We start from the raw sequence: 16,613 nt of genomic DNA on the forward strand, positions 1-16,613 counted from the left end.
GCTGACGGCCCCTGTGGCCGGCTGAGTGTGCACAGGCAGCAGGCGCACCTTGCGCTGACAACAGCCTCGTGCTTCTACCGGACCTGAGGCCGGTGGGGGCGGGGGCGGCCTTTCCTGGCAATGTCAGAGCCCACGAGCTCAGGTTCTGTCTGACACGGTCCACGTGACAGAAGGCCGCCCAGAGGCGGAGGGTGTGGACGGCGCCGGAGAGGCCAGGGGGGAGCCCGGGCCAGGAGGCAGCACGGGCCATGGCCTCGGACTCGTGTTCTCGCCACCTTGGAGGTCTAGTCAGGATGGAAGGAAAAAGGCATTTCAGGCGAGAACTACAGCAGCCCTGGAAAACTCAATAAAGTCTTCGTGCGTAAAAGGGGCGTTCCCGAGGCCGCCTTTGACGTCGGGATGGGCAACGGAAAGGCCTCGCTTTGCCCGGGGACTCGGGGGCAGCTCCGTCAGGCCCACGCCGAGGGCCGCCCGTCCGCGCGGCGCCAGGCTCACCTGTCCTTTGCGCGAATGGAGTCTTGGTGCCCGCCCAGCCAAAGGGGACGTCTGCGTGACCAGAGTGAAAATGGGCATCCGCTGGGTTTTTTTTCCTTCTTCTCCTCTGACTCTTAAGTGTGTAGAAGACACGTGGGTGGAAAATTCCACCCGCTTCTGGGCTTAGCCTGCCCGGCTCTGCCTCATCAACTCTCCAGACAGGTCCCAGAGCTGCTGCCGCCTCATCCTTTCCACGGGGTGCAGCGCGGCCCGGGGCCCCACCTTAGGTCCCCTCTCTCCCCTCCACAGCCTCCCCCTGGGAGCTGACCCCGCTCAGGGCTGTAGCTCGGCATCGACAGCTCTGACTTCTCTGTCTTCAGAAACTTCTCGCAAACGCCAGTCTTGCGTCCCCAAGGCCCCTCTGGCCTCTCCACTTGAACGGCTGGCAGAGATCTCAGGCTGAGGGGCTTGAAATGGGGCACTTGGTCACCCCCAAACATGTGCCCCCCACAGCGTACCCCTTCCCTATCCTCCCGTGGCTCAGGCCAAGGCTCTGAAGGCATCCTCAATGCTCTCACCCCCGAGGCACCAGGAAAAACTGCTAGCTCCACCTCCAAAGCCAGCCCCACTCAACCACTCCTCCCCACTGCCCACTCGCGCCGGCTGGCTGGCCACCCTCAGCCGAGGACCGCAGCCGGACCGCAGCCGCCTCCCATCAGAGCTCCCCACCTGCCCCCACCGGTCTTTCCCTGCACAGGAGCCAGGGGGAGAGTCGGAACAGCTAAGTCAGTCCACCACTGCTTTGCACAGGCTGACTCTGACTCAAAGCCCAACGGCCCCAGGCCTTGGGGAAGGACACCTCTCCTGCCCATCTGCCCCTGTTCCTCCCCTCCTGCCACCGCCCAGCCTGCGGGCCTCCCGCTGGCTGTCCCCTCCTGCAGCCCTCTCCCCCACGCACTCCCCTGGCTAACTCCCTGAGCACCTTCAGCCCACTGTTGCCTTTGAGACGTGTCTGCTCACTGCCCTCCTCTCACTGATGACGGCCGGTCTCTGTGCACCCCAAGCCTGCCAGTCTTCTCTCCCCGTCACATCTGTCACCTCTAGCACTGGTGGTATCCCTTGCTGTGCTGACTGTTAAGGCCTCTCTCTCCCTGCTAGGCCAGAGACCTCGGTTCATTTTCTTCACCGGTTCACCCCAGGGGACTACACACTGTGCCTGGCGAGAGGACGTTTGCTACAGAATAAAGACTAAGCTAATGGCTGAGCAAGTGGTACGGGGCTACTCGTCCTGCTCCGGTGAAGGCTCTGGCAGAGCCCACTGTCTGTGGCCCCGGGAGAAAGGAAGCCAAGACTCAGGTCCCGCCAGGGGCGCACCAGGCCACGGGGGCTGTGAGCGCTCCCGGCACCCGTGAGGTGGGCCATGCCGGGGGCAGGGATGTGTGTGTGGCCGCCAGCTTCTGTGCTGGACGGCCGCAAACAAAGACCCTTATAGGGATACATTGGCCATCACAGGAAATTGGTTCACACCTGCCAGTTTACAGACAAAAGGGATAACGCACTGGATGTCCTCCCAGCCTGGCCACCCCAATAGGGGTGAAGATGGGACCAGGGGCACGTGTCTTGCCAGGTTTCTGGGCCTTGTCTTCAGAAAAATGCACCGTGGGAACAGTGTGTGACAGCACAGGCCCAGCATGGGTGCAGAATCGCTGTGTGGAAGGGGCCCACCTACCACAGCCCCAGGGGGCCTGGGTCGCCTTACCAGAATCCAGCTCACCTGGGAGTCTGGGCATTCCAGAGCAAGAGCATGGACGGGTGAGCGGGGGCCGGTGGGGCCCAGACCCGCCACTCAGCGCGGGGCGACTGCAGGCCAGTCACCAGCCCCCGCTGGGCCGAGGCCTGAGCAGCCCCCGCCTGCCCGGGGTGCCCTCGGGGGCTGAGGACTCCCAGATGACCAGCTGCCGTGTCTGTGCCTCCAGGCCAGGCCGGAGGAGACGGACACAGATCGGGCCCCGAGACCACACCCGGGCTCGGCGACAGGCCGCAGCTCTGCGCAGTGCGGACTCCTGGGGTCCCGCGACACCTCACCCGACAGAGACGCCGAGCCACTGCCTGCGGGTGAAGACGTGAGGCCCAGGGGCCTCACAGCTGCCTGAAGTCCCAGCGCCAGCCCTGCCTGGCAGTCCGTCTCGGGAGCCTGCAGCCAGCACGACACCGTCTGCACAGCGAGGAGGCTCAGGTGCAAACACCTGGCCAGCACCTGGCGCAGAGGGCACAGCAGGGAGACAGGGGGGCTCCTGAGCAGAGTGCAGAAGGCTGGGCAGGAGTTCCCAGGCAGAGGGGCCATGGCAGGCAATCACGGCGGGGGCCCACCCCTCTCACCAGCCCCCTCCCCCCGCCAGGCAAGTCAGAGCCACCACAATCGGGTGGGGGCACACAGGGCCGCGGGGCCTCTGGCAGACGGGCTGGACAGTCGGCTCAGAACTCGGAGCACGACCTAGAGACCAGTGCTTGCCCACCCTGCGCGTGCCATTCGGTTCCGGGAGATCTGAAAAATGCCAACGTCTGCCACAAACAATGGCCAGTCTGGACGGAGAACCCTGTGGCCTCCAAGGGCCACTTCCCAGTGACAGGAGCCAGGCTGCCTGGAGTCGGGAGAGGTGCCGGGGGCGTGGAAAGCCACCAAACCCAAACGTCACATCATCCCGATGACAAGGAGGTTGTGGTGATAGCCGCAGCCTCTGAGGGCTCAGAAGCCAAACTAAGGGCTCCCAGAGGCAGAAAACGAGACCCTGGCTCCTGGGGGGTGGTGGAGGATGTGTCAAAACGCATCATCTTCAAACGCACACGTTCAAAACTGACCAGTAGTGGGCTCTCCCTGGTGGCGCAACAGGTTAAAGCACCGCATTATGAAGCTCTCCAAAGCCACCTCAGGATGAGTTCGATCCCCGGCCAGGAAGTGACCCACAGGGTGCGGCAGACCTCTCCTGACCTGCCCACTGCTCCCCTCAGCAGTGTGCTTTGTCAGTCGGCCTGTTCTGCTCCCCACTCTGGCTCTGGTGAAGCCTCTCACCCACCACATGGCCTGTACCCCAGTTCTGTAGCATAAATAAATGTTTAAAAAAAACAAAAAACCAACCAGCAATTTCTACTACTGGCAGATGCTAGTGAATCAGTTTGGTGCTTTGAAAACACACACACAAAACAGGGAAAGAGTCAAGTATTTCCTGTAGGAACTCTTTGGGTAACCAGATCTAAAGGAAGTGTCTGCCAGTTAGCACAGGCGGGACGGACAGACTGGCACTCCATTTAATCAATAGACAGTGGTATTGATTATCGGAGCACGATCAGGGGCTGCTGCCACCTCAGAAAGAAAGACAGTGGGGGAGGGGCAGGACCCCAACAGGAAAACATAAACCACTTCTGAAGTCAGTCCTGAGCCCCCCCAGCTCCCCCTCCCCCAGAGCCAATCTAAACAGGCTTCTAGATGCTTGAGGATTGGACAAGACATGCAGAGGCGCTTAATAAGTGCCGCCCGAGGAGGACAGTGCAACATTCAGACACGGACTCCTCCAGGTGAGCGATCCGGGGCTTGGTTAGGGAGGGCCCCAGAGGCAGGAAAAACCAAGCAATCACAACATGCGGTCCTCATCTGGACTCCAGGTCAAGTGAAGGGACGGATAAAATGCACGGGGAAAACTGGAAATTTGAACACTAACATTGGTGATCGTAAGAATCCTTCTTTTTCTTCAAAGCTGTGATAACGGAGCTGTGTTTACTCTGTTCTTGTTAAGAGCCTGGAGCCTTACAGACATGCCCCGAAATGGTCACAGGCGAAACAACCTGACTGGTGAGGTTGGCTATCAAATGCCACAGAGGGGCGGATGTGGATGAAACCAGACAGGCACGAGTTGACCATCGTAGAAGGGGGTGACGGGCCCATGGGGGTTCATTACATGATCCTGTAGACTTTCACGTTTTATAGTTTGAAATTTTCCATATTAAAAAGTTATGACACCACGAGGCCTCACGCCCAGAGATTCGACTTAATGAGTCTGGTCTCAGCTCCGTCCCTGGTAGCGTTTAAGGCTCCCAGGTGTTTCACCGAGCAGCCAAGGCTGGGAACCGCCGGAGTCGCTTACACAGGACGTGTAAGAGCCTGTCTGTGCCGAGACCAAGACAGAGCTTGGAGGGCAGGGGGCCGGTCTCGGGGCGGGGGGGCAAGGAGCAAGCACATGGCCCCTGATGGGCTGGGGGAAGGGATGAAGGAGAGGAGAGGTCAAGAACAGTGGGCAGATTTCAGGCTCGGGTGACTGTAGGTGCTGTTCACTGGACTAGGGAACACATCAGAGCCGGTGGCCCTGGTGGCTTGCAGGGTGCTGCTGGGCTTTAGGACGTGCTGATTTTGAGGGGCTCCTGTGATTTATGGTAGGAACATTCAGAGTTTGGATTGTGGGTCTAAAAATCCCTACGCAGACCAGGGAAGTCACAAAAATCTGAGCCCACAGGGCTGCGCCCCAAGCTGGCTGCTACCAAAGATGGCACTAGGTGACCAGGACATGTGCAGGACGTCTCTGTGTGCCCAGCACAGTCACATGCCACTGGAGACAGGGCAGTCAGCCTGGCTTGAAATCAAGCCAACAGTCATTCACAGATGCTCACTGAATGCCAACATGGGAGCACTGTGCGACACAGATGTGACTAGAAACCCAGGTCCTGGCCTCAGAGAACTTGCATTCTATTAGAGAAGTAAGTACCTGAATCAACGCTTTGGAATTTTATAAAGTGGCTTCCCAGTTGCGGGGTGGAGCCATGGAATCCAAGCACTTTTTGGAGTCCTAGAAAGACCACGTCCACACGCTGCCTGGCATAATAACCCAGGCGCTGGAATAGAGAAATAATAGCAGAGCTCCAGGCCCAGGGGGGTCGTGGCCCACCCGCGCTCACCCGAGACGTGCAAACCTAGAGACTAGCCTATACTTTCACTCAAGTCTGCACTGGACGTGTGCGAAGCAACACGTTTATTCTTCATGGTTCTAAACCAAGTGGTCAGCCTGTTCCTTTGTGCTAACATGATCACAGATGACTACAAAGGACCAAAGGCCACCCCTCCCCGCTTCCCCAGGAGTAGGGACTTACCACTGAGTCCAGGAACTGAATATACCGCTCCAGCCCACGTCTGGTTTCGCAGAACTGCCGGAAAAGCAGCCTTCCAATGGGCTGTTTGTCACATAAACTGCAGTAATCTCTGTCTGGAGGCAAGACAAGAAGGACATGGTGAGGCCCAGGAGAGGGTCAGGCAAGTCAGGGAAGTCTGTCCGCCAGCCAACACCTGCATCAGGCATGCCAGATGGAAGAAGCAAGACCACCAGCGACCTCTCAGGACTCTACTTATCACCACGCTCTGCAGACCCAGAGGGTCAAGGTCAACTGGGAGGAAGCTGAGGGTTATGACAGCCTCTCCTCTCTAACCCACTCCCTGTCCACTGATGTCTGTACAGAGGTGCCAGCGGTTCTGAAGATGACTCTGCCCCCTGGCTGGCCATCAGCGTATCACATTGCCAACAACTGACTGGATATGGGGACAGGTAGGGAGCTGGGCCTATTCCCATCAGGGAGCCACACACTTTTTCTGAGCACGCTACACAGAGGTGCTGCTTCTCCCAGGGGCTGCAATGACTGGGTGGGAGGCGAGGGTCTGTCATAGTATTCTTGACACTGCAAAGGAAGCTGCTGGGAGGAAGAGGCTAACACACGAGGCGGCCGGAGTGGGGAAATCATCAGTAGAGTTGGTACACCAATGATGGCGTGAGCTCCTGGATCAAACCATGCCTGCAGCCCACACGTATCTGAAAAGCTTATTAATGTGTTTTGTTTTATGTTTTGAAAAACATAAAACCTGTAATACAAAGTATCTTAAAAAATACAGTAAAAAGTTTAATAAACCCTACCTATGGTCATCGCAGACTGAGCTTTTTGTTCTGTTCTATCCCCTTCCTTTAAGGAATCACCTGAGTCTCTAAAAATCCAGCTCAAGGTCCTAAGACACCACTTCTCCCAAGTCTTGGGAATGGTCACAGGCCTCAGTTCTAGCCAATAAGAGCCTGGCTCAGTCACAAGGTAGGTTCAAGGATGGGTGGGAAGCTCAATTGGTGGAAGTCTCTGTTTCCACCACAGTGACAGTGGACAGGGGAGGGACGGTCAGAGCCAGGCACATGGCTTGGTCCTAAGCCAATCAAAGCCCTCTGGTTTCTGGCCACAATGACAGATGAAGGGCTTATGACCCGGGAAAGCTATATGGGGCTACCAAGGACTTAGAACTGGTCTTTAGCACTAGGCAGGAACGGTCCGGAGCGAGCCTAGCACAGGGGAATTGAACAGCCATGGAGAGAACCGCGCCGTGAGTTTCCCAAGAGCCCTGGCTAGGCCAGCAGCCCCGTGCTTTCCAGACAAGGCCTCCAACTGGCCATCTGACGATAAGTTTTGGCCCCTGGGGGAGGCCCAGGGCCCGGGGGTTTTGCGTCGTGCCAACCCTCTCACGGGCAAGCTGCCTGCAGCAGGGGCTGCCTTGCAGGAGGTCACCCACCATCTCTGAGCACAGAGCACACAGAGGCACTCAGAACTTTCTCCTCTTCGGGTACATACTTTGATCAACAAGGGTGAGCCACTTTCACGGCCCCCTCTCGGCTCCCTCTCCAAGTTGGCTGGAGGCTAAAACTCGCCTGGCCTACTCCCCTCACCCCCCAACTCTGCCCTTCTGGCTTGGGAGCAGTCTGTCTTTCCCTGCGCAGATGGCTCAGGAACAGCCACCTGACAAATACGTCACCCACCTCTGTGTCGCCAAGGTGGGTAGGGGACAGGCTACGTCCCAACTCTAGGGGAAGCTTGGATTCTGTCAGAAGGGGGCGAGGTATGGGTAAGCAGACAAGATCCCAAGTGACAGTAATAAAATGTCAAGTTCGATGAGCGTGCTGGCCGCCGGCAGGGGACCTGGGAAGGAGGGAGCGGGCTGACAGGCCTGCAGCCGCACCTGTGAGCGTGATGTCCTGCAGGCATAGCCAGCTTCTGCTGCCTCCCACCCAACCCGACGCCCCCAGCTTAGGAAAACAAGCCTCTCCCTCCTCCCCCATCAGCAAAGCTGTCCCAGAACCGACACAGAAGAAAAGCGGACGGCCACGTGTCGAACTCGTGTTCAGTTCAGTGGCCAGCGGCCGGCCCTGTGCTGCCAGCGTGAAGCAACGAGACACAGCCCCCCTTTTCCAAAAGCAATTATGAGATTTCATGTACCATATTGTGATTCCTGAAGGGTTCATCTGACAGGATTTGTTCTCTCCATATGGCGGCCGCTGTCAGTGTGGAAACGCGGCTGTTACAAACCACAGCGCAGCGAGCACCATGTGATCCCAACACAAGCTGTCACACCTCGGTCCCCTGCCCTCCTGCTCTGCCGCGGGGCCCAGGCAAGAAAGCCACATGGGCTGGAAGCCCAGGAGGAAATAAGAGGGTCAGTCATCACAATTTGGATTCTTCTCTGGGCTTGAATGGAGGTGGGCGGCCGATCTCCTGCGAAGCCACACAGCCACCTCCACCACCTTTGAAATCCAAGAGCAGTGCATTTGGGAATGGGGAGAGGCCACGGAGGAGGCGTTCTGGAGAGGTTCTGCCCGCCCGCTCCACACACAGGGTCTGCTGGGGCTGGTGGAGACTCAGCCTGGACAGCGCGGGGGCCTTGTATACGCACACGCCTGCACACACCAGCTCTCCTGGAATCTGAAAACATGTGGGCCACATGCCTCACTGCCCTTCCAAACTAGAAAGAGGCCGCTGTTTGTTCTGTGGGGCACTTGTGGCCACCAGGCTGCCTGCCCACTTGTCGCCCAGCAGTCCCTGCTTATTCGTTTGGGTCCTTCCTTCATCAACAAACCCTCCTCCAAGCTCTCCTATTTACTGCTACCAAAATGTCCTTCGAGACTGTCTTTAAAACTCTTCTTGAAAGCAACACCTTGGGCCGGGCGGAGGGTGGCACCCCTTCCCACTGGCCAGGGAGTGGAGGAACCGGCTTGGAGTTCACAGCTGGTGGACACCTGAGGCCAAGAATGTGGGTGCAGTCTTTGGGATGTGACCTTTGACTTGGTCATAGCAGAGGCAAGCTGGAGCCTGGCCAGAGGAAGGTAACTGGAAAACGGGAAAGGTCTAGAAAGTTCATTATCAGCTCCGGGCACTGAACTGTGTGCTGGGTCAAGGACGGAGTGCCCAAGGGAGGGGCTGGGCCCCTGGGCACACAGAGGGTGGTGGGAGATGGGGAGGGAACCAGGCTGGCTTCAGGAAAGGCCAGTCTCTGGGGCTAAGGAGCCTGGCCTGGGTTCACTGTCCCCTGGGTGTGCATGGTTTTACAGCACCGGAGTCCAGTCTAGTCCGTGGAAAAGTGAATGAAAATGGGGTGAGCAGCAAAGAGTCTGAGTCACTGAAAGGGGGAGTCCCTGCTTTGGCAGCCAGACCCTGTGGGCTTAGACCTGGCCTCAGGCAGGGAGGATACAGCTCCTGCAGCTGGACCCTGCTCTGAGAGGGGCCAGCTGAACAGGCTTTGCAAAAACCACCTGCCGGGACCTCTCTGGTGGCGCAGAGTGTTGAAGCACAGCACCAAGAAGCGAAAGCCACTTGCGCAGGAGTTCGATCCCTGCCCCGGAGGTGACCCATATGGTGGGCAGACCTCTCCTGACCGCCCGCTGCTCCCCTCAGCAGTGGACTTCGTCAGTCGGCCTGTTCTGCTCCCTGCTCTGTCTCTGGTGAATCCTGTCACCACCCCTGCACCTCTGGCCTGAACCCCAGCTCTGTATGCATAAAATCTTAAAAAAAAAAAAAAAAACCACCTGCCCTTTGTTTCTTCCGGGGCTGGACCCCTGCAAAGCATGCTCACGGCTGACCTGGAGGCGAGATTGCCAGCCCTCCCCGAAACATGCCGAGCTCCAGCCCAGAAAGACCCCTCTGCCCAGCAGACCCGAGCCAAGGCCCACAAGGCCCAAGTTCTGGCCCCGTGTGGGCCCAGAGTTGAGGAGACGAGACACCTGCAGACGCTGGTTGTGTCCTGAGCACCTGGCTTACCGACCAGCTGGACGGGACGGAGGCACATTCATGGACAGGGCAGGAAGACCAGCAGCAAAGATGTCTCGGGAACAAAGCTGCGCAAGCGGGGATGCTGGACACACCCAGGGAGGCGTCGGGCACAGGGGAACGGGCAGCGGTCATGGCCTGAGGCCAATTTCAGGGGTGTTGGAGCACATGGCAGAAGGCAATGCAGGCTGGGTGTTGCGGAGGAGGCCAAAGCCAGAGGAGGCAGGAATTGGAAGAACAGGAGAGGAGAAGCTTCGGTGGGGAGTAAAGTCCCAGGTGAGAAGCTGGGAAGGCAAGAACTGGGGGCTAGGTACATGACTGCTGCAGGCAGCCAGCGAGGCTACCTGAGAATGGGTCTGAGCGCCTGCAGCATTCTCAAAACATTAAAATCAGAATTACCACATGATTCAGCAACTTCCCTTCTGGGAGTTTCATCCAAAAGGATTGAAATCAGATTTCAAAAGGATATCAGTCCTCCGTGTTCGTGGCGGCTATGTTCATAATAGCCGAGATATGGAAACAGCCTGAGTGTCCAGGGACCAATTTAAACAAGTGATCCAGAGACCAATTTTAAAAAGAGACACGGGGGGTGGGGGGAGCCCTCCCTGGTGGTGCAGCCAGGTACAGCTCAGCACTAAGAAGCTAAAACCACTCCAGCATGAGTTCAATCCCGCCCGGGAGCTGACCCACATGGCGCAGCAGACCTCTCCTGACCGTCTGCTGCTCCCCTCAGCAGTGGACTTTGTCAGTCGGCCTGTTCTGCTTCTCCCTCTGTCTCTGTGAAGCCTCTCACCGCCCCTGCGCCTCTGTTCTGTACCCCAGTTCTGTATGCATAATAAATCTTTAAAAGAGAGAGAGAGAGAGAGACACTGGTTCTCTGGGGTGGTGCAAGGGGTTTAAGCACAGCACTCTGCAGCTACTGCAGCATCAGTTCGATCCCGGCCAGGGAGTGACCCACAGGGCGCAGCAGACCTCTCCTGTCTCCCCACTGCTCCCTTCATCAGTGGATTTCAGTCAATCCGCCTGTTCTGCTGCCCACTCTGTCTCCGGTGAATCCTCTCACCCTCCCCCAAACCCCCTCTGCCTGTACTCCAGTTCTTGTATGCATATATAAATAAATCTTTAAAAAAAATTAAAAAGTGACACTGTACGTGTTCCCACACCGTGCAGTATTACTCTTCCTTCAAAAAAGAAGGCTGAGCCCCCGTCTGCCCCATGTGACAACACAGAGAACCCTGAGGATGTTAGCCAGGGGAAATAAATGGACAAATAACTGCTGCGTGACTCCAGTTATATGAGGTATCTAAAATAATCACTCTCGGAAACAGAGTAAAATGCTGATGGTGAGCGGGAGTGTTCGCCCAATGGGCATCAAGTTTCAGTTATGCAAGAGGATCGTGTTCTAGAATCAGCCAGACAACATTCTGCCTGTGACTGACAGTACTCTATGGCGCCCTTACATCTGTAGTTACGAGGGCAGACCTCATGTGCACTGTTCTTACCGCAGCAATTGTTAGAAAATGGCTCTAAAAACTGGACAGAACGCGGAGGGCGCTTAAGGAGGCGAGGCAGGAAAGGACAGGGACCGGCAGGTCCTGTTTAGTCAAAGGGCCAGTGAGTGAGTTCACTCAGGGTGAGACTGCAGCCGGGAACAGGCATGTGTGCACCTGCACACACACGCAGCAGGCAGCCCCAGGGGCTGGCGGCCGGAGTCGCCTCCCACTTTCCTTCTCCAGAAGAGGCAGCGAAGCCACCGAGCTGCCACTGACAGCAGGCGCACGTCGCCCCCCGCCCCCAGCTCCGCCACCACCTTGTGATGGTGGGCACCTCCCTGGCTGTTCTCAAAACAAGCCAGGGGTGGTGCCATCTCAGGTCCACTGGCAAGGACTCACAGACCCTGAGAGTTTCTGTCTCCCCAAAATTCCTATGTAGTAATCTAATCCCCAGGGGGACTTGGGGAAGAGGTCAGGTCATGAGAGTGAGGAGAGCCTTATTTTTTTTTTTTAAAGATTTATTTACTGGCCCTCCCTGGTGGCGCAGCGGGTTAAAACACAGCACTGAGAATCTAAAGCCGCTTCCGCATGAGTTCGATTCCCGCCTGCCCTGGAGGTGACCACATGGCGTGGCAGACCTCTCCTGACCGCCCGCTGCTCCCCTCAGCAGTGTACTTCGTAGATCTGCCTGTTCTGCTCCCCACTCTGTCTCTGGTGAAGCCTCTCACCACCCCTGAGCCTCTAGCCTGTACCCCAGTTCTGTATGCATAAATAAGTAAATCTTAAAAAAAAAATTATTTACTTATGCATACAAAACTGGGGTGCATGTCGGAGATGCAGGGGGGGGTGAGAAGACCCACCAGAGACAGAGTGGGGAGCAGAACAGGCAGATCGACAAAGTACACTGCTGAGGGGAGCAGCGCGCGGTCCAGGAGAGGTCTCCAGCCATGTGGGTCACCTCCGGGGTGGGGATCGAACTCGTGCTGCGGTGGCTGCGGTGTCTTTAGCTGCTCAGTGGTGCGCTTTAACCCGTGGCTGCGCCACTAGGGAGGGCCCGGAGCGCTCCTTCCCCCTCACAGGCCCATGGGCCTGGAGGCCAGCCTGAGGGTGGTAGCCGTTGCCGAGCCTGGCGCCGGCCTCCCCGCCTCGGGAAGCCTGTCTGCTGCGCACAGCCCGACCCCCTCACTTGCTGTGTGCAGCCTCGAGAGTCCCTGCCCCGGGGTCAGGCGGGCCCAGCTCCCAGGGCGCCGGGGGCCTACGCCAACGCGCTGGGGTTGGGGGGGCTGGGCCCCCCAAGAAGTGAGGGCCTGGGCCGTCTGAAGACTCGGAGAGAAAGGGAGCGCACGCGGCGAGAGGGAGCTTGACTCCGCGCAGCACCCGGCGCGCGCCCGCCCTTCTCCCGGCTGCTTCCAGCCGCCCTGGGAGCGAAGCCACACGCGTCCCCGCCGCGCATGGCTGAGGTTAACATGGCACGACCCAGTCAGTCCTTCAAGGCGCATGGCCCCCCGCGGCCTCGGGCACGGGGCCGGTATCGATAGTGAAGCTAAATAAATGCCGTCACTGTTTTCATTCCTTGCGAGTGACAGAAAGGGGAACATACTTTCTTAATTAAGAGCCTGTGGTATGTGGCCGCTTGGAGGGCAACCAGATGTTCCCCGCGGAAGGCCAGAGCACAGGCGGGCAGCGCGGCTCCCCGGATGGCCGCAGCCCAGCGCCAGGCCGCCACCCTCGCGGGCTGGGCGCGGCGCGGCTCCCCGGGGAGGCGCGGAGGGGCCGGGCGCCGCACTGAGACCTGCTCGGCTGTTTTCATTGTTGCCCCAGGCACGCCTTGAACTTGGGCCAATGAAAATGCACGTTCCATGTCTGAAGTTAGAGAAGAAACAGTTTCCTGAGGAAATGAAACCACCGGAGCCCTTGGAAATGAAACCACATGTTTATTGGAAGGGGGTGGGGGGGCCCCAAAACTGATTTCTGCAGCCATCTCTCTACCGACTGGAGGTTTGTTTTACTTGAGTTTTGTTTCATTTTTTACCAAAATACCAGGGTGTTTCTCCCTCTCCCCCACACCTCCTTCTGGGGCGCAGGGGTCCCGCTGGGGCGCAGGGGTCCCGCTGGGGCCGAAAGGCAGGGAGACCCGGTCGGGCAGGGACCTCCATCCCCACCACTGCCGTCCTCCTGCTCTGGAACAATAAACAGCAACTGATTTCTGAAAACAGCTTTCCCCAAACATGCCTGCCAGCGCTGGAAAAAACAATCGGGCGTCTGCTCAGAGGGAGCAGCTCTGACGTTGGAGAGGCGAGATAGCATCACCGGCTCCTTCTTCGCAGCCTGGCTCTTGGAAGGAGACAGACAGGAAAAGGGAAGCGTTTGGCATTCGGCTAGCAGCAGCTGAGTGGGCTCCTGCTACTTCAGGAAAGATGTTTTCATGTGGACAGAGATGGCTGATGGCACATCACACGCCCCCCCAAACCGGCCCTCTCTGCCACTGGCCAGGCCCATCACTCTGGCCTCACTTTAGGGAACGCCTTGTACTTGTCTCATGTCTCTGCAGGATCCAAAACACGAAGAAGCCCGGGTCTTACAAGGCTGGTGGCACCCAGACAAGCCACATGCAAAAAGCACAGAGCCCTGGGGTGTTCAGGCCTGGGCTCCCGCAGCGGGCGGGGCCTGGAGGTGTCTCGGACCTGAACTTTGCCAGGAAGAAGAGAGCCGGGCTGAAGCGTGGCTGTGGGGCCAGTCAGCTGCTCCGAGCAGCCATGCCTCTCTGATGAGAGTCCAGTCTCTGGCCTGAAATCGTTCCTGGGGAGACAGTGGGGCTAAGCATCTGGGAAAGAACTGGGGGGTGCACAGATAAGCTGTAGGTGCTCCACGGTGCCCCCTGGGTGTTACCGGGGTCTCCACTCCACTGGATTTCTCCCAGGCCAAGAAAAGCAAAGAATGCACATCTCCCTTAGCAGTGGGGACTCCCGTTCAGAATGGGTGGGTCAAAGGCGGGGGCCGGAGCCAGAAGTGGCCGGGAACACAGGATGGGCAGTCAGGGCACCCGCAGGGCCGGGCGAGCGGGAAATACACTGGTGTGTGGCTGCTGGTTGTGTCGGGCTCTCTAAATTCTCAACACTTTTACAAAGGAAGGGAAGACAACTATTCTAAAAACAGCTGCAGGAAGCACAGAGATTTGGGGGACCGGGGAGCAGATGAGCAGATGAGGTCTCCAGACACCCCCTCTGCGGGGGCAGGGCTGGGCACATGTGGGTGTCAGAATACTATTCTGCCCTGTGACCTGCGGCAGAACCTTCTGGAGAGCTGGAACCAGACCTCCAGTGGCCAGCTGTCCCCTTCCCAGTGGCTCAGGACCTCCCTGCCCGGCTCAGCCACACCCACACTGGGGAAGCCTCCCTGCCATCTTTGTTCGCCTTGAGAAGAACTTTCCACGTGCGCACAGGCAGTTATAGAATTGGAAATGGGATGTCCAGCCGCATGGCCCTGAGGACAGTGTCTGTAAAGCATGCAGGCTGCCCCCCTCTGCAGTACCCCGAAGGTCCAGTGCGCCCCGCACCTGGCCGAGCAGACCCATAAGTGTGTGCTCCCATGCCTGGGAAACCAAAGGCCCAGGAGACCCGGGAGGTGAGGCCTGGTGAGAAGGCCCCAGACCCAGAAGCCAGGGTGGGGCTGCGGAGATTTTGACTCCCTGGAGTTTCAGGCAGGACTGTGAGGCTGGACCAGGCAACTAGACTGTGCCTCCAGCTCTTCCTTGACCCCTGCATGACCACAGACCCAGCAGTCCTCTGGACCTCACTTTCCCCTTTTACGAAGTGAGTGTGATCAACCAGGGGGCTTTGATGTCCCACCTCCCCCTTCGCTAGCTGGAAGAAGCCTGATGGGGTGAAGAGCTCAGAGGCGGGGCCTTGCCCCAGCATCGGGTCCCAGCCCTGCCAGCTTGCTGCAGGGGTGCTGGGGGCGTTCCCTTTCCATCTCTGGGCCTCAGGCTCCCCCAGGGCTTTCCCAGTGCACCCTTGGGCCCTGGGTAGCAATGCCTGACAGCAAACATGGCCAGTGAGGAAGAAAGGGAGGTCTGGGGGCGCTGAAGGCCGGAGGCCAGGCCCACCTTGCCATCCAGGGCCCTGGGGACTGGCTCCACCTGGAGCTGTGAGCTAATGAAGCAAAAGCCACAGGAGGGCGGGCCAGGAAGTGGCTGTGCAGGCAGGGCCAAGACAAACAGCAGGGCAGTGGCTGCTTCTCCCCAGGACACCAGCCAGGGCCTAGGCAGGCTCACAGCTGGGCCAACCCGGAGCATTTGAAAGATGAATACCTGGGAAAGGAGGAGCAGCTGATGGTCTCCCCCAAGTCCTCCTGTCTCAGGGTCCAAATACTCTCAAAATGACCTGCACTGGGGCTCACCCACCTTGGTCTGTACATTTCTGGGGACGGGAAGCACTCTTTACCCATACCGTGTCCATAGTCCATTCTGATTTGGGACCAAACTTCTGTGATCCCTGCCCCTGGACCCTCCGTCATGGGCAGAGGGCACAGGTTGGGTCGTAGTTGCCCTCTGCTCTGGAGTCTGGTCTCAGGAGCCTCCAGTTTCCTGGGCACCTTGTCACAGCAACTAGGAGGCCCACCACGTCCGACTGGTCTCCCCGAGGCCCAGAGACAGAGCGTGGATCTTGCTAGTTCGATGGCAACCACCTCCTTCCATCATGCCACCTTTGCTTGGCTCAGCCCCAGCCCCAGAGCAGAGTTGGAAAGGAACAGACTGGCTGGAGGAAAGATGGACATGTCCCGGGGCAGAGAGCTGACCTGACGCCTTCCAGACGAGAACCAGGGCGGGGACTGGTGCTGAGCAGACACGAACCGAGCAGGCTGGAGTCTCAATTCGGACCACACTTAGCTGAGTGACGGCTCAGGGCTGTCAGGATTCTAGACATTCTGACTTTGGCAGAGCTAGTTCTCAGAAAGGGGTGGACGGCCTTGGTGGTGGTGGTGGTGGGGGGTCCTGCCACCTGTGTACGACAGGTAACAGCTGAGAACCGGTTGTTAGTAAGGTGCCTGCTGTGTGCCAGGCTCTATGCCGGGCACTCACCTGCTTGTCTGCCACAATTCTCTCTTAACAGTCGTGTGAAACAGAGGCTGGTACCAGCTTCCTTTATAGAGGCCAAAAAACGAGGGAACCAGAACAGGGCCCCCGAGCCAGCAAGGCAGAGACGGAACCTGAACTCAGAACTTCCTGGAAGGACAACATCTCCACTGCGTCATTTACCTTTCGGGGTCCCCAGGAAGAGCTCTGGGACCCCAAGAGGTAGCTGATGCCCCACCAACCAGCGGGAGCAGCCAGAGGAGAGGGCACCACCCTATCCTGGACGTGCCCATGGCTGCTTTTCTTACTGAGTCCAGAGCGCCAGCCTGGGAGAGCCACAGCCACTATGGGGCTGGCTGTCGGCCGGGCCTCTGCACCCCACGGCTGCTCGGGGGCGGGCTGTCGGCCGGGCCTCTGCACCCCACGGCTGCTCGGGGGCTGGCTGTCGGCCGGGCCTCTGCACC

The 16,613-nt window shown here is 58.4% G+C and overlaps 1 protein-coding gene across 2 annotated transcripts in view; it reads right to left on the minus strand.

Moving 5' to 3' along the window:
- The window catches only part of GRK5 (G protein-coupled receptor kinase 5), a 90,144-nt gene that overhangs the window by 44,425 nt on the left and 29,106 nt on the right, over positions 1 to 16,613 (minus strand). The window contains exon 1 of one of the 2 annotated variants that reach the window (XM_012723797.1): positions 5,611 to 5,692. The gene's annotated coding sequence lies outside the window, so the exon portion shown is untranslated. Of the gene's footprint in view, positions 1 to 5,610; positions 5,724 to 16,613 lie in introns of those variants that run through there. The other variant, XM_004680396.2, reaches the window with a different exon arrangement.

The sequence above is a fragment of the Condylura cristata genome, unplaced genomic scaffold (assembly GCF_000260355.1).
Source record: "Condylura cristata isolate star-nosed mole 26May11 unplaced genomic scaffold, ConCri1.0 scaffold00011, whole genome shotgun sequence".
Classification (NCBI taxonomy): Eukaryota; Metazoa; Chordata; class Mammalia; order Eulipotyphla; family Talpidae; genus Condylura; species Condylura cristata.